Genomic DNA, 25,900 nt, shown 5'->3' on the forward strand with positions numbered 1-25,900 from the left:
TATTCTAATATTGACCCAATTTTACACAGCTCAAACTCCACCAAAATCAATGGCTTAGATTTACAGTGCCACAAGATACGAGGAAAAGTGGATCCTCAGCTCAAGCAAGGATCATGAAATTAAAAACATCCTTCTTAATACGGTAAATATCTTCTGTGATACAGATATGTATGCAGACTTTAAGAGTGAACTTAGAATACCATGTAATCATCTTGCAATTGATGAAAGGTTTTGTTCCTACGTTGCAACCCAACAGAAATTACAGGAGTGACAATAGTTAGAGCATGCTAACAGCATCTTAAGGAGGTAAACAGGTACAAATTTCTCACAGGAGACTACTGCAGCATTAACTTTTTCATTAGCTACAGCTTTCTGTTCTCACATCATACCATCCACACGTGGCTGCTGCCCAGTGCTGCAGTTTCCCTCTGGAACTTCAAAACCGTGTGATTTAGTCATGTTCAAAAAAAAAAAACCAAAAAAAACCCACTGATTTATATCTCTATCAATATATATATATCAATATCAATAAATAATACATATCAATAAAATTGATGTTATTAATTTTCCAGGATGTTATTTCTAGGACTCCTCATTTCATAAGAATTTAGGTAAAAATAATAAAAAATAAAACTAAAAATAGTAAAAGCAAAAAACTACAAAAGCAAAAAAACTAAAAATAGTAAAAGCAAATCAATTTCAGTGGCCTTTGTGACCTTAGACAAAAAAGTAAGACTTCGCTTGTTTCTGGAAAAAATCTTGCAGAATTATTTAATAGGAATTTCCCTAAGGACAATGGGTAAACTAGCATCAAGAGAATGAAGAAAATAAAAAAGTAGCCGTATACTGTCACAGCAAGAAAATGAGGCAACTATGTATACTCTGTTGGTTAACAAGAGAAACTTTCCGTAATTAAACTAAACTAAATGTCAATTAAGTTAAATCAACATCAATTCCTTACACCCAGGGATATACACAATTAAGATTTATTTCTATTTCATATTATTTATAATGCTTTGTGGACAGGAAAGGGGTGAATGAGGCTCTAGAGATACAAAAAAAGACTATCACTTTTGCATGTTTTGTTCTGTGTCAACAGAACAGTCTTAAAGAACAGCTTGCATTTGCTGTCTGTCCCCACCTATTCTCCATATTAGAAATGCGGTGCACTAGCTACTTGCTTTTCATATAAAGACATTCTGTATTGGCTATATGATAAAAATGTTTGGAAATATATTCCTAGCCACCTTCCCTAAGCAGACTACAATCAAAACCAATTCAATATGACTCCAATATAAATCCCAGTGCAGCTTGTATGGGTGGTTACACCTTCCCATGCATCTTTGTTTTGTCTCACAAGGGCGACAAAGGATAGCAATTTTTCCTTGTAAATTTTTTTCATAAAAATCAGACAAAATTAGGATTTTCAAGGCACAGAATAACTCACTGATTTGATTTTATTTTATTTGGTTTATTTGCCAGCTACCTCTGAAACAGTTAAATAAACTGAATTTAACTATCTTTTAATTGGAGTCACTCCAACTTGATAAATGATGCTTTACATGAGCAGTAATGTGTTGAGGACTAAAAATGATATTACCATGTACATCACAGACTGAAGTCTATCTTCTTTCATCGTTGAGTCTAATCTCACTCCAAGGAAAATATAAGGTAAGTGGTGTTCCTTCTGATTTACAGAAAGAATCCTGAAATAACGTATTCTTTCAACAACTTGAGAATCTTCTGAATATTCGGGCATGTTGAGGCATGATTGTAACCAAAGTTGCAAATGAGTTTTGCCATGACTCAAGACTTCAAGGCACACGATCCTCTAAGATTTTAGATTTATTTTTAGGCACATGACCACACTAATAAATTCTTCTTCTCAGTTGAACTTATTAAGAGGGCACAGGAAAATGTCTATTTCTCATGTGGCACTATGTGCTAACAGTGAGCTTTGAAGTAAAATAGACTATCTGCAATTAAACATATGCTTTAATATGGGAGCTATTTAGTTTCTGTTTTTATCCAAGCTAAGTTCTGCTTTCTAATGAAGAGACTACGATGAAATATTCACCTCTATTTACAGCTGTGGGTACCTGTCTACATTAGATACATTAGTGTCCACATTTTTAGGGTAGAATAAGTTTCTTAGCATATGCTCTATTATTTGGCCATGTGGAGGCCATACTTTTCTAGGTCCTACGTTGTATCATCCCTCCCCAGTAAACATTTTACATCCTACACAGGCATGAAAACAAATTTGAAGATGGCAAGCTAGTAATAATTTCCACTTACAAATGGAAACCTAAGGACAAGCAATATTAGTGTTAGAGGCTGCATAGCATGTAAGTGGCAGTCAGTCCCTATTCTCAGCCTTAAACACGAGATACTCTTTATATAATATATACATATTATAATACACATATTATATATACATATACTTGTATACATATGTACATATTATACATATACTATGTATACATTACATATACACAGAGATATTCTTCACATAGATATGAATGCACACATACATACTCTCTCAGTGAGCCACGAATATAGCCTGTCTTGATGTCATTTCCTAATCAAGGGGTTAAATACAGTTTTATTTGCATTTGCATCTAAGTCAGTTACTTCAGCTTTGAAAATCAAAAGAACCAAGCCCAATTTAGTTTCACCACAGTAAGCAGAGATGCAGATCTTGCAGTAAGCAAGATCCAGATGTACTGAGCATAATGGGAAAACTTTTTGCCAACTCAGAAACGTAATAAAATTTTAATGCTAATCAGAAATCAAAAATGCACTGTGACACCATAAGCTTTTAATTTTAAGAATCTTTTTGACGGTTTAACTCCTATTCTGTTTTCCTCTTCTCGTATTAAGAGGGGCAAGTAAACAGGCTGAAAATATTTACAAATTTTTCAAGCTAGAAAAAAAAAAGTGTAATGCAGGAGCTGAAACTGATATTATGCTCCAGCTGTTCACAAACTGGAAAATAAATAACCAATATATAAATGAGTTCCACTGAAAATGTTGAATCAGACTGGAAATGAAATAAAGCAGCAAATTCTAAAAATTGTATAGGATTCTACAAATTAGTCTGAGGAGGAAAAAATATACTTAGGTTTTACATGGTTCCACTACTATGTAGTTATTGAAACCACAATCTGCCTTTCCTTGGCACCCACAAGCTACCAGAGCAGCTGGGGTGACACAGGCCCTCTGTGCAATGGGCCACGAGCCTTGCAAAGGTCTCTCAGAATCCATGGGGCTTGGCAGTATGGGTGGCAGCCCTGCCAGCAGAACCTCCACTCTCTACAACAAATGTGCACGTGCACAACCTGGGAGAAATACGCCTAGGCTTTTCGTCCTGTAATCACTAACTGTCAGTCTTTCCTAAGCCATCAAGTATTGCTGCTCTAGTAACCAACAAACCACCTTTCCCCGTGTCCATATCCACCTGAGACAAGGAGTGTTTCTAATGTTTACAAATGTACAACTATCTGTAAATCTTCCTGTTCAGCATAAAAAACAATTCAGAAGCTTCTATAAACAATAAAATAAACAGAAATAAGTAAAATGGTATTCTTAAAGAGAAAAAAAAAAAAGACTTAAAAGACATGACATAAAACGATATGATTGTGTTAAAAGAAATATTTAAAAAAAAGTTCAATGAGATGTTACGCAGAAGAAAATAAAATGACAGCCTGGAACCAAGATGGGGACTAATCTGACAGTAAAAAGTCACATGAAAAGTATGAATGAAGAGAAAATGAAAAGTGAAGTGTTAGAATTACACCTCTTGCAGCAAAATAAATGCTGGGACACGTGGAAAGCATGGGCAAGGAAGTACTGTCATTAAATATTTGATGGAAACTTAAGCCAGTTATAGAGAGGATAACTTTGTAATAATGCAAGGCAACAGGACTTGATGACTCAGAACCTGTTTTGAGCATGAATCCACAATATTTCTGCAATGCAATGCTTCTGTGAAAGTTCTGATCATTTTGCTTCTAGAGATGCTAACTACAACTCTTTTTATACCATTAAGTACTTCAAGGTTTGGTAAAGAAATAAGCATGTCATAGTGCCACCAGCATGAATTTCCTTGCCTAATGCTAATATATTTTCATTTTCCATCATCTGAATGAACTATCAGCTAAATCAAATGTTGAAGAAAAAGATCTAAGGACATAAGGAGTTACAAAATATCTAAGCTTAGTTATAAAAATAATTAATCACAATTCATTCTGGACAATCAAAAATAACAGTATAGGCAGGTCTTTCCGATTAGAAGTTGTCCTAAATATACTGCCATAATTATTTAATCATATATTATAGTTAAAATCATATATACTACAGTTAAAATTTATCCTTTCAAATGCCTTGTTATTAAAGACAACGTGACATTTAGCATTTGCATAGGATGAGGGGTAATGGCTTTAAAGTAAAAGAAGATAGATTTAGATTAGATATTAAGAAGATATTCTTCACAATGAGTGTGGAGAGGTACTGGAACGTGTTGCCCAGAGAAGTTGTGGATGTCCCACCCCTGCAGGTGTTCAAGGCCATGCTGGTTAGTGCTTTGGGCAACCTGGTCTAGTGGGCGGCATCCCTGCCAATGTCAGAGGGGTTTGAAACTAAATGGTCTTTATGATCCCTTCCAACACAAACAATCCTATGACTCTATGATTTATGAAATTATGTTTAAAATATTTTTCATTGTAATTCTTAGTTACTGAAATTTGCTAGGGAGGTTTTTGTTCTTGATGCATCAGAATACATTAGACAACCTTATTCAATTTCTAAGCAATAATCCATCTTTTTGTATGACCATTCTAGGTAGAGACCGACTGGGAAGCATAATCAGTGCTGCAAATGAAGACATCGATTTTAAAGAACTCCTTGCCTTGACCCTGCTCCTATAACTATCAGATTTCTTCCAGCTGTTATGTCAATGTTTCAGACTGAGCACACTGTATGTCTATTACAGATTATATTAGACTGCTGCAAAACAAAGTAAAAAGCTACCAAGATTTTTGGAAATCTCTATTATTATCTACCACACATGTTGATAACACAACATATTGTTGAACATTAGTTCAACATGAAACACAGTGGAAACTAAAAAATAATGCATAAATCTAATTTTCCATAATGTTTTCTATTACTTTATTTTTTTACACCCTTAATTTGTCTTTTTGCAATTTAAAACATTCTACCTGATTACAAAATCATGTATTAGTTTTCTGACATTTCCCTGTGTTCAGGAGATAAATCATACACAGCTATTGCATCAAGACTATGTAATAAAAATAGTTCTAAAGTATTCATTCTTCATCAGTTGTTAAACTTTAAAGTCAGGTTGTAAGCAAAGCAAACATTCTGCACAGATTTTCATCTAAGATTTTCATCTTAGGTGAAAATGTCAGTGACCTCAGTTTTCAAACAAATTAAAAGCAACTTTTATCTCCATACAAAGTCTAAAGAAAAGTCTTGATAAAGACTTTTCAAATATTTTTGCACATGTAATTTGTTATGGAATCAATGCTTTAGCCTTATGCCAATGAGGCATGACGAAAAAATAAAAAAAAAAGTAAAGATTAAAAAATTAACTAAATCTGCAAGTTAACAAGGTATAGAAAACATTTAAATTTCTTAGCTAGCAGAAAAAATAGCCTACAGTTCAGAATGAAGATTACGGACCCATCTCTCTGTTGCAGCCTATTAAATTACAGAATTATCTCCCTAGAGAACTGCAGATGTTTGGACAAGATATTTGAATTGGACTAGACAAGCCAGTATCTCATCAGTGTAGAGCGAATATAGGCAGCCGTGACAGCACAGAGTGATACTATTCTCAAGGTGCACCAAGGGAGGTGTAGATTGTATATCAGGAAGAATTTCTTCACAGTCAGAGTGGTCAAGCATTTGAGCCAGCTGCCCAGGGAAGTTGGAGCTCCCATCCCTGAAGAGATGGAATTTTAAATTCCATCCCTGACGAGATGGAATTAAATCCCCATATTTAAGAGACACGTGGACATGGCACTGAGGGATATGATTTAGTGATGGGACTTGGTAGGTCAGGTTGATGATCAGACAATGATTTTGAAGGTCTTTTCCAATCTAAATGATTCTTTGATTCTATTTGTATATCTATATCTGTAGATGTAGAAGAGGCAGATTGCTGAGTTAAAAGACCTACACAATTTTCGTCTTGTCAGTTTTTGCGTGTTTGGTATGTTGTTTTTCTTGATTTTTTTCCCTATGTAATACTATTTTAACTGTGACCAGCATTAAATTTGGTGTAATTTTTATATCACTCCAGCTCCATGTACAAGGTAAAAAAAAATAAAAAAATAAAAATAAAAAAAATAAAAATTTAAAATGTCTTTTTATGATGAGAAAAGTCACTTAGTTCTTCAACAGACATTCTCACACTTGGATCAAAAACAAATAACAAACTGGAAACCTGAACGAGGTCAAATACCACATCAAAGGACAACTGAAGAATTATTTATCTGAATAATAGAATTAGGCTAGAATGCTAATTACTAGAATGCAGAAATAGATATCTTTCTTTAACAATGAGACCAATACAAAGACGTCTTTTTTTTTTTTGAAAGAAGACACATTTTTCCATCTTTTTTTTGTCCTGCTTATTCAAACTGAAAGCTCTGCAGAAAATAACTGTGTGCTTCTGTTTATGTAGTGCTTAGCAAAACGTAACTGACTTATAAAAGACACTGTGAGAATCTTATAATAGTGTTTATATACATTTCCTAGACAAGGTTTCTTTCAACTTAGTATCAGTGACCTTATTTTTCTTCAGGGCATCAGTAAAACACAAGGGCTTGAAACTCTAACTTTCAGTTAGATTTGAATAGCACACCCACCCAACATTTGTTAAATAGGACTGATATGACAAATGTATGAGCAGCTATACAATAAATTAAGACTCCATTTTCTAAGAGCAGAAAAATAAATACATATGGGGGAAGAACTGATTTTATTACAAAACTTAATTCTTTCTTTCTTTTATTTTTTTTCCTTTCTTTCAGCCAGTATATCATGATTCTGACACACTCTGTATTTCAGGAGAAAAGATTTTGTTCAATTCATTGAACATACTACCCTTCTCCAAACTACCCTTCTCCAAACTAAAATCAAACCTAAGTGTTTGTGTTAAAATGGAAACATACAAAACAACTTTATCACTTGTTCTGTATTAACATCCAGAAGGTATTTAAAAAAAAACTTTCTGGTATTATCTTCTGCTTTCAGGAAAGCACAAAGTTAGAACGATTGCTGATTTTCAGTAGAAGTAAAGGTTCAAGGAAGTAATGCTCTGATATTAAAGAGGACTGGATCTTAGATAAAACTGAAATAAAAATTCAAGTGAAGTTTAAGATTTGTGAAATTATGTTTTGTCTTTCCTAAAGGGTAAGTTGCATGAGATGGCTAGCAGTGATGCAGCTTTAAGCACCCAAATTAGCTTTCAGACAGAAATAAAAGGCCAGAAAGGCTTAGTTTACAGAAAATACTCATTAGAAAGTCTGAAATTTTATGGAAGATGAATGAAATGCTTAAAATCAGAGGGAGGGGGGATGAATTATTTTACCTTTCTTTATGAAATAGAATGCAAAAGGGAGGATCAAGGCTTAAGAATTAAGAAGCAAAGAGTTTAATTTCTACTCCCATATAAAGATTGAAAGAAACAATTGTTCCCTGAGGTATCTGGGAGGACATGTGACATACACATATGTCCACAATGGAATACAACAGATCAGGTCACTTTTCTTCATAAAATGTAGAAAATGATGTGAAAGGTGATATGAGATCACAGAGTATTCCACCAACTAGTGATGTTCAACTATTACAAAACAAACAAACAAAAAACTACAGAACTGTAAAACTGTCTTTTCATCCTACTCACCTATGGGAATCTCCACTTAATGAAAGATAATGACAAAACAGAAATCAGCAAAAAGCACTGAAGAAACAACTAACAAAAATACTGAGAATTCAGGATATGCATGGCAATTGTCTTTAAAATGCAAATGGATGCTAAAAAAAAAAAAAAGGAACTATCTGCATGCCATAATCAAGGCCATAATCAAAATGAACAGGAAGAGTACTAACAGGCTCAAATGAAAGCATGAATAATTCAGACTAGACACTAGGAAAGTCTTCAAAATTTAAAGGACTCAGCGCTTAGACTGCTAAAGAGTCCTTGCAATCCTTGTCAGATATCTTCAGGAACACATTACACAACTAAACGTCAGGAACAAAATAGAACTGACCTTACTTTGGGGCAGGGAGATCAGATGGCATACTGAGATCTCCAGTCTTCTTTCTACCATTTGATAGCACCAGAATCTCAGAATTCTTATGAGACTGTCTCAACCAAACTGAAATCCGTGACAGAGCCTGTCCTGCTTCTGGTCTGACCAGACAGCAACACTTTGCAAAGATTCATTCTAGACTAAAAATGTTTGCCAATTTGAAAATGGCAAAGAGGGTAGTACTGAATAATGTAAAGGGTTTATTTGTATGAAAAGGTGGAAGTCTTCATTACTATATCTTGATAGAAAAAAAAAAAGTTTGAAATACTAGGTAACTGTTTTTGACGTGAGAAATAAACTCTTCTGGGAAGAGAGTTTTTGTCAATATAACAAATGTCCTACTATAGGTGACGTAAATACAGACATTTTAACCATCATACTCTTGACTATTATACTGGAGGGGAAACAAATAATGAAGTCAATGATGTACAAAGTGATGGCTCGGTGCTCTGTAGTCATCATCCAGCTGAACAAGCTACAGCAGATTTACTGTTTAAGAGATAGAACATTGCCACATAAAATGTCATTTTGAAAAGTCAAATGTTGCTGGCTCCACCTAGAAGCAATTTTCCAGGTTTTGTCTTACATAGACATAACTTGAGAAGAAGCAGTATTACATACCTGTCAGAACACTAAGTTATCCTACTTCTGTTCTATGTCATTTTACATCACTGCAAGTTAAATTTCCAATCACAGTTAATTGAAACCATTATGTTGTCAAGATATTTCATAATATTAGCAGTAGATTTATACTCTTTTCATGCTACTATTTCAAAATGCTTCTTAAAAGAAATGTTTTGCAATTTACTATGTTAATTTATGTGTTACCATATCTATTGATTTTCAAGGAAAATGTTGACAGTAATACAATGCTTTCCTTATAAAATGAAATACCTCTTGTAGAAGACTAGCTTAACCTGGTTAAATACGGAAGACTCTAGCACAGTAGGACAAAAAAAAAAGTTAAAACAATTTTGATTGTGCTTTACCAACACAATTAATAAAGCTGAAATATACCTCCCACACAATAAAGTCTTTGTTACTTCTACCTGACGTTTAGTGAAATACTGAATGGAGACTTCATTGCAGCAATGGTCGCATTAAAAACATTTTGTACAATCACAAAAAGAAAATATTTTGAGGAAAAGAAAAAAATAAAATCAAGTCTCTGCATGGCTAAACACTAAACACTAAAAAAGTTTTCTAGAAAACAAAAGTACACTTATCTGTAGACCAACAGACAATATACTATATATATATAGTAGTAGGAAAGCAGGCATTATTTCAAACAAAACTTGCAATTTATTTATTTTATTTTTAGTTCTCACAGAACACTGGAGAATTCACAGATCTAATTAATTTTAGGGAGATAAAGTTAAGAAGTGAAGTTATCAGATCCTTTACAATAAACGATCATTTGTGTCTCTCAATAGTGCAAACAAGCAAGTAGGATTTCAGTAATTAATATTATGGGTAAACAGATCTGCTGAAATCAATGGAAGACATACGAAATCATGAGTTCACATTTCCTTTCCTATCTTTTAAGGAATTACTTCCCAGGTAAGCAATAAGTTTGATCATTTTTACTGAATTTTACAACATTAGTTACCCATCTTGCGACTCATGCAGTCAGTTATACAGACTCAGTCTGCGTGGTATTACAAATCTGAATGGATGCCTAGAAAACCTGGAAGTGCTATGGAGAACCATATAAAAACAATAATGTCTTCTCTAAAATAAGAAGCTGCTTCAACCAAATTTTTGCTCAACCTATAACTGCTGTTAACATTAGATAAGAATTGTGTATGCACATCTGGTCCTACCAAGTGGAAGCCTTGACACGGGGATTTTTGACAGGACTTCATTTCTATCAAACAGCATCTGACCTTGAGTCCAGAAAATTCCCTAGAGGATTATGGCAGACAAGTTTTTCTGTTTTAATTCTAAATCCTATTCATCTTCCTTTAAGAAATATACCATAATTAGTTTTACATTAATGACATGCTTTTACATATATTTGCCTTCACATTTCTTGTAATGTGGCAGGTCTCTCTACTTCTGATAAAGTTTGGTTTGGCTCTCTGACAGGAACAGGCTTTTCCAAATATGTTATTTTCATCTTTGAAAATAGCAGGCTACATCTGTCCTCAGTTAAACCAGTGTAAATTTGGATTGACTGCACTAACTTCAGTTAAATTATACCAACTTAGATGAGAGCAAAATCTCACCCAGAACCTAGAAACAAATTTAAACTTGTGTTTTCAAATACTTTCAGTCTTACAGTTCCTTATATATTTTTTTTGGTCTATTTTTAGACATTTTCACAATGTCCCACACTATATATTTTTAATCCAAAGCAGTAAGTAGGGAAAGATAATTCAAATAACACATTTCTGATAAAATTTATAAGTTAAATTTATGCTTTTTAGGATTTTTTGTTTATTTATTTTTGCTAGCAATAAAGACGTATTATGACAGTTCTTTCTATAATACTTAACAGTGTTTCAATTTTCTTAGAACGAACTGTTTATCATAGCAAACATACTGCAGCCACCTTTTTCTACATGGAGAGTTTAATATGGAACAGTGAACTAGCACTGAGGGTATGGTAACGTCCATAATGTAGTTACATGCTATACCTTTTAAACAATACTACATTGCAGAACTTACCTTACAACTATATATTAACTATATTCTTGAATATGAACCCATGTCTATATAGTAACTGTCTATATAACTGCAGTGATATAGCAAGTACCCCAATACAGGTCAAGGGTTATTATATTTACATGCAAGTGTGTGTGTATATACATGTATACATTTTAGGTAAAACAGTATCTTATTTTGAAAAGTGGTCATTCTTAATATAGCAGAAAAGGAGGAATCATTTGTACTTTAACAACAAAGTACAAACATTTGTACTTTGTAACAACACAGACTGATGAGAATATCTGCAAAATAAATGATTTTCTTTCTTCAAACATTTTTTTCCTATATTACTGTTACATTCTGTGCTATGATGTATTTTTGTTAGTATCGTGATTACCAATATTACAGTAAAAACATCCTGCTGCAACAGGTAAAATACAGGTATTAACAGCTCACAATGGTTTTCTATGGCCATGACTTATAGGATGATGGCAGCATTCACACTACTTGTCAGAGATAACCACAGACATTCATGATGTCTCCTCTTATATTTACTACTGTCCATCAGCAAGACCAATAATTTTGTCCCTATTTGATCATACAGTCATAATATTCTTTCTTCTATTTTAAACACCCCCCCCCCCCCAAATTAGTATTTTATTTTGTACATCAGTTAGGCTGAACAGTAAAAGCCACATAAGCATCTAGTATTTTCATCTTGTTTCTTTGATCATCTACCTGCTTGGACCTTACTTCTGCAAACAGAGATGGAAAAGATGCAATTAGCACCTTTACAGAACAATGGCCCAATCAAGCTACCAAGACATTCTCCTCCAACTTCTTTCCTAAATTATTCCATTCTGTTAGCTTTTAAATTGCATTATTCATATTTTATATAAAATACTATTTTAATTACTTTAAAATACTTTTAATTACTTTTTTAAAGTAATTACTCATTACTTTTATTTATACTTTTTTAAATTCGAAAGCCTATTCATCTTCCTTTAAGAAATATACCATAATTAGTTTTACATTAATGACATTAATGACATTTTTTTATATATTTTTTTAAAATTTATACTTCTAAATTACTTTTTAAATAAGTATTACTTATTACTTTTAAAATAATTTTAATTACTTTAAAATACTTGGGTGGGACTCCTAGGGATTCTTAGGGAGCCATTCCACACATTATCACCCATAAAAAGCAATATTTTCCATCTTCATAAATTACTTTATTAACTATCAGTGTGACTATAAATTGATTAAATTTTTAAGAAAAACTTTGGCTTTTCATCCTTGGTTTACTGATAAAAGGGTTGAGGGGAGGGGGACAAGAGACATGAAATACAGAAAGTTGTCTTGACAAAATGCTAGCACAAATAGGGCTCTGAAATTTTAACCTTAATATTTGTAGATGAGATAAAATTCAGGAGAAGCTGATCTTGAAAAGCTATATTAAGGTGAGAACAACCTGTGCCTTACTTGTACCAGAGTATTCTATCAAGAGAACTAACTCAACTTAGTTACCATAATGCAACAGAACAAAGCCACAAGGAAAAAAGTTTATAGTTGATAAAACATTAATTAGTGTAATATGAAGAGTGAAAAGATATTCACGTAACTATTTATATGTCCTTAGTTATCAGTATTCCAAGGTGGGAAACACTATGTTTGACACTGTTCATGCTTCAAGGGGTTTCAAACTGCTGTTACTCCAACATAAAACTAGAAAGTTCCCTTGGCTTTCTTAATGAATATTTGAGAAAATCATAAACATATATCAAGAGTATATTTCTCCCCTCCTTCCCCCCCCCCCCTTTTTTTGGGGGGATGGGGGGGAATGTAATATTTTTTTATTATGTAATTATGAATTACTAGTAACATATTCATGTATACTCAAAGTTTTTCAAGTGAAAACCATGTTTTAGACTTTTTTTTTTTGGAGTCAGCTGTTCATTTTTAGGCAGTATTTTTGTCTTCACACATTTCTAGAGCTGCAACTTAACCCAACATCCAAGATCCATAAACGATTGTCAGAAGGCACTAAGTGTCTTCCTTTATAATTACTTCATTTAATGTTTAAACCAGAATTCTTCAACATCAGTTTGCACTCTGTTAGAGAAATCAAAGGACTTGATACCATCCACAACAATGAAATTCTAGGACATTCAGTAGCTTTGGAAATAAAAGACATGTATGTATCTTTCTGTAGACATAAGAGAAGTAAAGGTGCTTTGCTTTCTTTTTTTACCTGAGAGATAGCTGTGACAGAAGCCACAGCTTCTCAAAGTGCACTTTTTATTGTCTCTTTCTATTTAATGGTAAACACACAGGCACAAGAGCCCACAGTTCACTTCAAACTAACAGATCTCATAGATGAGGTATATATTTAAGCATAACCTTCTGTTGTCCTTAGATACAGCTTGCCAGAGCATAAGACAGCAGACTTATTCTTTTGCCAGGCTATCCCCGACTCCTACTGAGGACTTGGAAACAGTGAAGTAGACAATACCCAGTTTCTGCTTTTTATGGCCTTTCTGTTGGACAAGACTCTGGTTGTCTTCTTTATTGGGTTAGATCTCCTACAAAAAGTTTCCTTGACAAGTCAATCTCTTCTCCTCTCTCAAATCACCTCTCCGAGGCTGGAAGATAGCCTAATGTTTATAGAAATCATGCTTTTGTGCAGTAGCTTTTAAACCAATCTCTGCTGCTAATTTACTCCTCTTATGCATTAAATAATTAAGATAAGACAGTTGGGGAAGTTGAAAGACCAATTTTATATTGAAAGTGAAGTATTTAATCTGACACAGACATGGTTTCTCATCCAAAATAGAATCCTTCAACTGACTGCTGAAACCTGCCAGTCTGGTACTGCCTGATACATTCAATACAAAAAGAAAACATAGTCAAAATCAGAGAACAGGAAGAACCGAGACTTTTGAAAGTTTAAGAATAAAGCTTTTGAATCAATAACAAAAAACATGAAGTCTCCCATTTGCAATACCTAATATAACTAACCAGCAGAGAACTGGTCGGTTCATGTTACTGTAGTTAAATTTATATCAGGTGCTGACTACCACACCTGAAGGAACAGAAAAGCAGCCTTACTTCAGTACCAAGTGGACACATTGAAATATTCATTAAGATAATGATAATGTAAAAGTCTAGAGACATACAGTATCATCAGTATCAACCTCCAGAGCTCCTAACACATAACCTTTAACCTCATAACACATGCCTTTGAGAATGCCAATCCAAATTGTCTCTGTAAAGTACTTTAATGGCAATTACATAGTCAATCCTCATAGAATTCAGGCTGTTACTGTCTGTCAGTAAGAAAATCTGCATATGGATTTAGCAATGACTTAAACTATTTCCTCTATGCTTTCTGTGCTACTGATTAAATCAATGGACTTTCTTGATGATTATGGCATTTCACAGAAGACACAAAGGGAATAAATGAGATTTCAAAATATGTAACAAGCTCAGGGGTTAAAAAGTTCTTACACAGCAGGCAAACAAAAATGCAAATGTTATCTAAACCTTTCAATGGCCAAATACAGTTCATGAATTATCTTCATAGGTTTTTTTAGAATCGTTTTCCTAACTACCTGTTCATTTTTATGAAAGTCACAAGGGTTTACCCAATGGGAATATGAGCATATTAGCAGTAATGTAAAGATATGAACTATCTCAACTACTGATATATAGCTCCATTTAATGTTTTAATGTGCATGCTTCTTTAGAAGTGTGTATTCAAAATAGTTGAGGCTGACATTGTCTGTTTAAAAAAGCTTGCTACTCTTGATATCATTGTAAACTATATTAAGCTGTGATGCTTAATTTACAATGAAGACAGTTTGCTAATTACTGTATATTTATTCAAAGTATATTTTTATATGTATTTAAAAATTATAAAAGCACCTAAATAACACCTAACTACAACTCTTTTGGCAACCATCTCCATGCCAATATCTATGCCAAAACAGATGTTACCAACATATTAAACCTTTTCTTTAATAAAATGTAAAAGAGGATTCCTACATACTTATCTTTGTGCCCATAAATAAGACCTAAGTGCAGGTAATAAAGTTGTATATGATTGACAGGTTCATTGACAGGTTCAATGCAACAAAAATGAGGATTTATTTTCCAGGCTCTATCATACATGCCTGTCCCACCCTGTCCTCCTTCTGCTCCCCTCTTCCTCTCCCGCCAAAATCAGAAAGTTAAACAAGAGAATTCCCTTGTAAGTGCAAACATTTGATGTCAGTATTCTTCACTATACTTGGTAGGATAAAGCTGAAGCCTCTCTCAAACTGGTGCTTACTTAGTGGCAAATCAAATAAAAAAATTTCAAACTTCAGCTTCTGCTTATTACTGTAATTCCATTATCAGTGAATTAAACTCGATTAATTTTCAACTAGTAATATAACAAAGTTTTATAAAAACAGATTTCACTTTTTTTTTTTTTTTAAACCGCAAGATACATTCCGTTACGGGAAACAAAACATCTCACATAGGCAGGTTTTCATTTCTTGAAGTAAAAAAGTTACATATCTGTTGGATATGCAGCAGAACTGCATCATTAAAAAAATAGGTCTTTCATATCAAGAGCCATCAGCTCTGAAGAGACCATGAGCAACTGGTGTTGATGCCCAAGGCTCTTTCCAGAAGGGAATACATAATGAGTCCAATGGACTGAATGGCAAGGAAAATTTCATATTGTTTATCTGTCTGCACCTATCAGGCACAGAAAAGACAAAAAGCAGAAGTGCAGAACTAGAACACCAGGGAAAAGACTCTCTATGATGAAAAAGTATTTTGATACATGGATATGTCATCTTCAACTAGCAAATATGGAAATAAAAAAAATGAAAGATACAGAGATAAAATGTATATATAAACACAGAAAATTTTATAAAGCGAGCAGAAATATATATTTCATAAATGCAACTATATAGGCCAGAAATATGTTTTGGACCTGAAAATGTGCACTAGTAGAGTCAAAATAATAAATAAATAAATAAATAATTTATGATCAACTCACCCAACATTTGGAATGCTTAGCATAAGAGAAAACAAGACTGACCCGAACAGTAATCCTTAGGGGAAAAAAAAATAATTCTAGAGCTTGATAAAAAGGATCTACAGGTTTTTCAGACATCTCTTAGTGTAACATGCAAACCCATTATGTTCAAAATGGTGATTTACGTTACCGTTGTATAATATGGAAGAATATCCAATTCATACATTCTTCAGAAGGATGGAAGGTTAGTTTGTTGAAGAGCCATACTTCACTTTATCAAATTAAAATCTCTCAGGGTGCTATTTTCAAGCAGTCTTCCAATTTAAAGACTAGCTTTACAGCTCCATTTTCAATACTATTTAATAATTGTTTAAGGATAGCAGAAAAATATTTTAAAATCTCATAAAGTGCAGCTTAGTTGTATTGAAGGAAACAAATTTTTAAGTGTAAACATCAATTTACTCAGGCTTTTGTCAAGACCAAACAAGAGCAAACTGCTATCGTGTTCAAGAAACATCCTGCTGAACTTATCTTTTTGTACCTGGACTGAGTTTTCATACATAATACTTTTGAGGGTTAGGAGAATGTGACAGTTCATCTTTGTTTATATTGTTTAGAGCAGAAAGTAGAATTATTTAGATAGACCAACAGAATTGATTCTGCCAGGTTCTGTTTAAATATGCCTGGTCACTAAATTGTAGCATGAAGTAAAAATGGTAGCATGCAGCGGTACTGTCCAGACACGCTAGTGACGTTCGAAACACATATAATTTACCTATTGGTAAATTTTAATGACAATGAGCAGTCTGAAGCTGAATGCTGCCTCCCTTCTCTGACCATTCTTATACTTTCTCTCATGGAGTAAGTATTGAGCTGTAAAGTGAAACTGGAGAGCAAATTCAAATGATGTCTGTCCTAAAAACATTTTTCCCTTTATACCCTCCAATTAATACAGTTTTCCTTTTGCAGTATGTGCAAAACTATTGTCATATTGAAAGCCTGAGTAGAAGATACTCCCAAAGTGACATTTAAGAGACTCTCCAGTTCAAAATTTTCTGCACAAGGTTTTACCTTACAGGCTGTGAGTTGGATAGATTTAAAAATTAAAAAGAAGGCAGCCAAAGTTACAAGACTAGACTTCCTTCCTATCTTTTCCCAAGAAGGAGTAGGTTAAAAAAAAAAAAAAAAGAACAAATTAAGATATCATTGACGCTACAGCGCAGACAATATACTGCTGCTTGTGTCCCAGATACATAGCTACACTTTCTCAAGGTACATTCAATACCTTCAGAATGCATGTTATGGGAATAAATATGCTAATGTCAGTCATACATTACAGCTACTCACTTTCAAATTAGGCTTGCAAGTCCTGTACGTCAGTAGCCAGCATTTTAACTCGTTCTATCTGAGCAGCATGCTATTCCTACAGCAGCAGGAGAGACACTAGACTTCACAAGAAAAGTGGGACTTTCAGCAGCTTTAGTGGTAAGCTGTCAAGTTGTCTTTGCTGCAGCATTTCAAGCTGAAACTAAGCATTAATTACACCAGAGAGGATCCTCCTGTGCCAAACTAATGCACATTTAAGGAGCCATGTAAAACTTTTCAAGTCAATTAGAATATACTGAGAACATTCGTCAGGAAGCTTGCACAAATTCAAGTAACTGTCAAACAACCATTACAAAGAAAGCACTAAATGAATATATAAGACACAAAAAGAAACTGATTTTAATATACTGTATTTTGTATGGAAAAACTATTATTTTTTTGCTAAACACTGAAATGTAGATTTTTTTTAAACCATGAGTTTAGCAGTTGATTCCACACCTCAAAAAAATATCACTGATGGCAAAGCTGCACAAAAACATGCATAAACATCTTCAAAAGTATTCATTATCTCATCACTGCTTCATTTGTGATTACAAGCACAATTTTATTAAATATACTAAATGTAGCGAGAAAAATATTAAACAGTATTAACTGCATCATCAGAGCAGCCCTTTGCATGAGACAGAATAGGTTCCTTCAGGGGAAGCTATCTGTCTCTCTAGTGAGTTTTGCAAATAGGCTTCATTTGCACCAGTTGTGTCCATATATTTTTGTTAAATGTCTGAGTATTTTAAGTGGCCCATGGGTGGAAGCTAAATTTCCTCTGCACCAGTCTTATCAAGAGGATGCAACACACCATTATCATTAGGAACACATGTATTTACATACTTTCCTTTTAGCTGTACTCAGGAAAAATTATCAAGGACTTATCCGAACTTGTGTTTGACCTTAATGTAATGATACCGTCTTACAAATATTTTTCAACAACGAAGACTTGTATAACAGAAGTCACCCTCTTCAGCAATAGTTTCCCTAAGACAGTATTGCTATAAATCTGCGTGCTAACCATGCTCTTGACTTTCTCAAAATAATTATCTATTTTCTCTTGAGAAAACATTCAAAACTTGACACAACATGATTTGCAACTCTGTTTGCTATTCCTCATTATAACAAATGCCACTAGTACCTTAATTTAGGGGGAAAAAAAGGTAGATGTCAAAGGTGTTAGCAGAGTATTTTTATTCCCACTGTAGGAAAAGTTTCATGCTGTATTATATGTATATAATACACATTATATTGTATTATAATAGATTCTATAGGCATGGCCTATCTAGAGGTCACAGAAATCTCTGCAACACAACACAAACTTTCTGAAGATAACTTTACAGCAGGCAACTCCCCTAGCAGAAGCTATAAACTGACAGTAACGCCACAAAGAGTCTGGATTAGACTACACTGAGATCTGATTAAAAAATTAGTCATTTTAAGGTAAATATTTATGAATTATATCTGATGTATACACTTAAATTTCTGTTTCTACTCTTCCATTTTCTGAACTAGGAATTCAATAAACACACACCTGATCCTTTTCTTAACTTGATTTTATCATGCGTATCCACCTGGTGCTTACCTAACCCATCTCCACAAACAGTATTTAAAACTAATAAAACGAGGAGGAAACACTATTTATGTTTGATTATCCATACACTTCATGGGAGCTGCAACAGAAAAGACAGTTTAAGAATGGCATAGTTTAGCACTGAAAGAAAGCTGATGGAAGAATGTCAGCTACTTTTCTTCCCTTAACACAGTGCCACAGCTGATAATAAAGCAACTTATTAATCCTAGATATTGGACCATAGTGAGAAACTAGCACATTGCTGTTTTTTATTATTTTAGTTGAACCATTTTTTTCCCAAGTATTCAATTCTTTTAGACTTTTTTTTTTTCACGTAAGATTCCACTGAAATAACCGTTTCACACAAAGGCTATCTAAATGGCTATCTAAAGATGTATTGAAAACCCGAAATCTCTGCAAAATTGAATAGTACAATACTAAAGAAATATGTATGCTAGAAGAACTTGTTCTCCCACAGGACCATGCGAAGAAGCACATCCTTCAATCCAAAGCAGAAACCCTGCAAAACGATGCTTGGTATTGTCAATAATAAATAAATATTCAGAAAAACAAAGCGCATAAACATAACTTAAGCTAGCTGCAGTTACCAAGGAAACCAGCAAGACTTCCTCAACACTTCCTACTCTATTCCATTATCATTCAGTATCTCATGAACTCAAATGGAGAAGCATTGTTCCTCTTCCCATGGAAACCAAGGAAATAGCCTACATCCTTTTCACAAGGAATTAAAGTAATCTAGAACACACCTCTTGGACTCATTTACATGCCACCAAGGACTAAGAATAAAAAGAACTAAACAGACAAACTCATTTCTCAATATTGAGGAGCAGAATCCAAACTATCCCTGATGAACAGTAAATTAGCAGAGAACATTTGCAAGCAGTGTATAATCTGTGAACAAATGTGATGAATAGACCTGTGCAGTTACACTAACATACTGATAGGTGCATTCTCAGCTGCTTTCTATCCAGTCTTAATACAAATTTCCTAACCTGATAAGGCTATGTTCTTTAGTCTCTACAACATGTTTTCTTATTTGTTGACCAGGGTGAGAAAAGGGGAACATCTATACAGATGTAATATTACATAATCTAAAATGCGTACACTTTTTCCATCTCAGAAGACCTAAATACTACTACTAATAATAATAAAAGATCTGCTACAGACACATTCAGGAATGTGCATATTGTTAAACAAACAAGATTCATGAATATTTGAATGCCTGTGTGTTAAAGGTTAGATACCTCTCCTTCTCTCCCTCTGGCTAGGCACATCTATTCTATTAATCTACATATGTATAGTCAAGTACACCTGTGATCTAGTGATTAGGAAGTACAACTGCAAACTGCAAAAAATGTCAATCTGTCTTGTTCTTGGTGATGCTCAGAATTCTATCTTTCTATGACCACAAGTGCAGGGTCAGTCAATTACTTCAGAGAGCTATCCATGATGACGTCAATATCTTTCCTCAGCAAAATCTGTCAGTTCTAGTCTCAGAATCATTTAAATGTTTTTAAGGCTTTTTTTTTTTCTCTTGATTCATTTCCCTATACTTACACACGCTGAAGTTCATCTGCCACATACTTGCTACCGTGGTTATGAAAGTGCTACTAATTTCTACACTTGGAGGTCATCAACAGCTCCTTTATTTATGCTTTACTTTCTTCATCCATAAAATAAGAGATAGTCTCAATAAATAGCTGTATACTTAATTTGTTAACATCTATCTACTCATTGCTTTAGCATCCTCAGAGATGTGTAGAAAGGCAAATTAATGGTTAATGTAATTAGATCATTTATTTTAATGTCCCTGAAATGTTTAAGAGTCCCAAATAGTCAGGTAAAATCATGATTTCATGCTAGCAATCGGAAGCAGATTCAGTAACAAGCAGATAAAAAGAAGTCCTTTCTCCTCAAACAGGATGACGGTTAACCTTGCACTAAATCTTTAAGGTACCTTTCAAAAACTTTTAACTACATGCCGAGAAACCCATTTTCTTTTAACTTTCATGAACTATTTTACTTGCTTCTTGAAATGAGTGTTGGTATAGGTCTTGGTTTGATGAACCAGGTTTGAATGGCTGGACTGATGGGCTGAGGCCAACTGTATGAGGTTCAACAAGGCCAAGAGCCAGGTCCTGCATCTGGGGCGCAACAACCCCAAGCAGCGCTACAGGCTGGGAGATGAGTGGTTGGAAAGCTGCCTGGCAGAGAAGGACCCGGGAGTACTGGTTGATAGTCGGCTGAATATGAGCCAGCAGCGTGCTCAGGTGGCCAAGAAGGCCAACAGCATCCTGGCTTGCATAAGAAACAGTGTGGCCAGCAGGGCTAGGGAAGTGATTGTCCCCCTGTACTTAGCTCTGGTGAGGCCGCACCTCCAGTACTGTGTTCAGTTTTGGGCCCCTCGCTACAAGAAGGACATGGAGGTGCTTGAGAGAGTCCAGAGAAGGGCAACGAAGCTGGTGAGGGGTCTGGAGAACAAGTCTTACGAGGAGCGGCTGAGGGAGCTGGGACTGTTCAGCCTGGAGAAGAGGAAGCTCAGGGGAGACCTCATCGCTCTCTACAGGTACCTTAAAGGAGGCTGTAGCGAGGTGGGGGTTGGTCTATTCTCCCACGTGCCTGGTGACAGGACGAGGGGGAATGGGCTAAAGTTGTGCCAGGGGAGGTTTAGGTTGGATATTAGGAAGAACTTCTTTACTGAAAGGGTTGTTAGGCATTGGAGTGGGCTGCCCAGAGAAGTGGTTGAGTCACCATCCCTGGAGGTCTTTAAGAGACGTTTAGATGTAGAGCTTAGTGATATGGTTTAGTGTAGGACTTGTTAGTGTTAGGTCAGAGGTTGGACTCGGTGATCTTGGAGGTCTCTTCCAACCTAGACGATTCTGTGATTCTGTGAACATTTTAAAAAAACACTGAGGTCAGGGGGCATCCTATGGTTCCTGCCTGTGTAGTCAGACCTGGAGGCCAAAAACCTTTCCTCCTTGCCTGTAGTTCAGAATACTACAGCACACAACAAAGGAAGATGTGGAACTTCCCATGAAATGGGAAGGGAATTTCTAGCTATTTTTGCCTAACTAGGGGGAGTTCACACAAAACTTTCTTTAACTAGCTAAGAAAAATTGTCATGCCTTAACCAATAAACTGCAAAACAAGTCCTGTTATCGAAGAATGTAAGTGTGTCACTGCTGAAAAAATAATGTCAGGTTCAGATCTGTAAAATGCTTGGGATATAATGAGTATGAAAGACTAAAGCGCAGAAGAATGCATTCTATTTCTCTCATCAGGTCATTAAATACATTTGATTCTAAATGAAGTTCTATTCTAATTAACTACATCATAAGAACATCACAGGTGATCAGAAAAAAAAAAGCCTGTTAACGCGACAAAAAGATCAGTTGCAAGAGACCTCCTCCTGGGTGATAGGGTCCCACACTGGAAAGAAAAAGAAGGAAAAAAAATTACAAGAGCTTTGTTTACCATCGAGAAATCATGCTCGACTCTCAATTCTGTGATATCGTATGCTGCCCAGGTCTTCTCTTTCTGCTCTGCAAATATAGTAAAATAGCTGATATTGTCAAAAACGTTGAAAAAATTGTATGTATACCAAATGTACCTGCCTTCTCCGAATTCATATTTGTCAGGGATACGAATTTATCCTTCAAGCACCTAGCCTCATTAAAGTCATGAAAGAACTGTTATTGCCTTTGGAAGCACCGAGAAATCCCAAATAATTTCTATGCTGCTAAATTTTACTTTGGCTGCTAGGCAACTGTAAATTATTGCAAAAGGGTTTTTGTGTGTGTGTGTTGTTTTTTTTTTCCCCTTAACGTTAAAAGAATTTGAATCCAATCCTTAAGAAAAAAATAAAAAAAGTAAAAAGAGTAAAGCAGGCTGTAAAAACGTCCTAAAAAAAAAACCACCAACAAAAACAGGATATAGCATATTTATGTATTTTTCCAGGAAAATCTACTATAATTTATCATTTATTTAAAAATCCACTGTTGTATTGTTATTTTGTTTGCTTTTTTTTCAAAACACTCTACCAGCTCTCAAAATATTCTTCTGAATATAAACAACCACAAGAAAAAAAGTATTTTTCATTCCATTGCTTCATGTATGCTTTTTTTTTCCTCCCATCTGGCGTACTATTATTTGCTATCTTTTTTATAATAAAGGAAAGGATCCTATTTATTTAGGATCCTACTTATTGACAAAAACTACAACTTCTCCAACAAAAAATAACTGACAGTTATTATTGCTTGAGCAAGCAATAATAAAGCACATTTACTTGTATTTCAGTATCATATGTATTTATAATTAAACTGTGATCGTTATAAACAAAACAGAAAACTTGACTGTTGAAAAATTTCAGTCACAGAAATACACCACTCTTTTACTGAATGAGCAGTTAGGACTTACATTTTCAGCCGTTCCTCAAAATTCCAATCAAGGGTCTGGATGTTTCAGTAGAAAAACTTCATTGTATTCTCTATTGACTTGGTGAGCTTTAATTCAGACTTCTAAAGTTTTGGCACCAATTTCTCAGAAACTATGATGTTCAAACCTTACAGAATGCCAGGCAAAACCTAGTCACAAGTTTTATTACTAATCTCAAAGCTCTGCTCTATCTGCCAAAACATCCACAGACTTGCATTTTTTATCCTGTGATCCTGCAAACAAGCAGGGCAGCCAGAGCTTGGGGGGGGGGGGGGGGGGGGGGGGGGAGAAGATGACTGTTGGAACTTTTTTGATAGATGAGGAAAATATAGCTGCAATTACACTCTCCAGCTGAACTATGTTATAGAAACTCCCTGATTCATTTTAAATGTATACTGGGGAATGTACAGCTACTTTTAAACTCAACTCAAGAAAACACCTTCACATAGCACTTCCTCTTCTTTAGATATTTAGAGTTAAAAAGCATTAAGAATATTAAGAAAGCAACCTGAGAAGTCTTCTAATGAAATAATTTCATTAATATACTACTGTCACTATTTGTCTATGTCACTCCTCTTTCCCTGCCCACCCCCACCGCCCCACTCCAAAAAAGGCTTCTGTTTTCCTCTTTCCTTCAACATTGCCAATTTAAAAGACATTTTCCTTATGCAGTGATTAAAAAGCAAAGCTTTATACATTCTAATATAACACAAATTGGCCTCTTTCTGTTACTGTGAGTCAAGGCAGCAGGCAAAACCACCACATGGCACCCAGCACTAGATAGCTAAGTAAAGCTTCTATCTCTGCTACGCATTCACAGGCCATGTGCTAAAATACAAGAAAACAGCAACTTGCTCTGCCATTTTATTTCTCAGATTTGCAATTGAAATAGTGATTTTCTTTGTTGGTTTGCAGGAGAGTCCACACTCAACTGTGTCCTAGATTGAACTGTGGTAACTTCAACAATACACTTACAGCTTTCTCTTATATATCATGTGCTTTAAATACTAATTAACAGAAGTCTTTCTTCTTACTTGAACGCATAAAAGGACTAATTTCAGGAAGCAAAATCAGTTCATAAACGCCTTCAATTTCCTGATTGTTCAGATTAATTATGAATGTGTCTGATTCTTTTTTGAGAAGCTCACCTCAGGAATTTTTATCTGATACTTCCATCATCTACAGTGTTATATTGCACTTAAAGTAAAACAGCACTTCCCTGAACAGATCTTCAGGCAATTTTTACCATTTTTGGTAATTTAGATCTATGCCATCAACTGCAAACAGTATTGCATGGGTTCAGTTTGCATGTTCTTAAATCATTTGCTTATGCAATTTAATATGGAGACATTTTTAAACAGTATGTAAAATTCTTATCTGCATTATATAACAGCATGAGTCACATTTTCAAAGGTTGTGCCACCAAGAATATTAAGTTCCAGGCATGTTTTTAAAACCTCAAAAATGAGAAAAAGGATATTCAGACCACACAACTGTAATCATCATGCTTAGCTAACTCAGTTTTCTGCACCACTTCAGGAGACAAAAAGGGATTCTAACTGGAAAACATTCTGGATCGTCTGCTACAAATGCCTTCTTCCAAAACCTGATAAAACTGGGTAGTGTGAATATTCCTTCGTGCACAAACCACTTTTGAAATGTCTGCGTGGAATTTAAGTTCCTACAGCAGTAAGAAGTGCTTAGTGCAAAGAGTGATTTTAATTTAAATTCTCACAGTGTAAAAAAGTACTATAATATCCGCAGATATCTCATACAGTTTTGATTCTGTAGCACTGTAAGGCCACTAGCTCATTCTCCAAGGTAAAAAAAAAAAAAAATCCACATGTTGATTCAGAAATACAATAGCTAGTAGAAACAGACTGTTCAGTTAGTAGAAATTCATGAGTAAGTCATAATATTTTTAAACAGCATTTACTTTGATAAAAATATTGACTTACCTTAGCTATATCCTATATCTACAAATAATGTGAATATTCTCTTCAGCACAAATGTTCATTGAAGCAGTTAACCTTTAGCAAATATAACCATAATGTAAATTTTAAATGAACAGTTACTGTTGATACTGGGAATGGTCCTCCAAAAATTACATCCTATTCAAATCAATTCAAATCCTGAAACTGGTGAGTACTATATTAAAATAAATGCCTCTCATTTTCTAAACTAATGAAAATTAACATGCCCCATAATGACCATTTGTTTCTCAAATTGATGTGCCCAGATGCGTACAGTAGTTGCTGTCCTATTTGAGAAGGACATTGAAATATTCTCAGAAGTAATCTGACTCAATGATGCTGTTCATCTGCCTACAAATAAAACTCTGAAATTAAACTAGTTCCTTGTAAGGTGTAACAGTAAACTCAGCACACACACTCACAAAAAAAAAAAAAAAAAAAAAACAGAATCAATGGAATCAAATAAGTTCTCCTAGTATCTTGAATAAAAAGCACAAAATAA

At 34.5% G+C, this 25,900-nt stretch overlaps 1 protein-coding gene and 1 long non-coding RNA gene across 19 annotated transcripts in view; one reads left to right on the forward strand and one right to left on the reverse strand.

The window, feature by feature from the left end:
- The window catches only part of LOC308197591, a 71,387-nt gene extending 45,523 nt beyond the window's left edge, over nucleotides 1-25,864 (forward strand). The window contains exon 2 of the long non-coding RNA XR_013953134.1: nucleotides 4,843-25,864. This is a non-coding gene — a long non-coding RNA (uncharacterized lncRNA). The remainder of the gene's footprint in view (nucleotides 1-4,842) is intronic.
- The window catches only part of KCNMA1 (potassium calcium-activated channel subfamily M alpha 1), a 470,622-nt gene that overhangs the window by 313,898 nt on the left and 130,824 nt on the right, over nucleotides 1-25,900 (reverse strand). The window lies entirely within an intron of this gene.

This window comes from Anser brachyrhynchus, assembly GCF_964034855.1.
Source record: "Anser brachyrhynchus genome assembly, chromosome: 6".
NCBI classification, from domain to species: Eukaryota; Metazoa; Chordata; class Aves; order Anseriformes; family Anatidae; genus Anser; species Anser brachyrhynchus.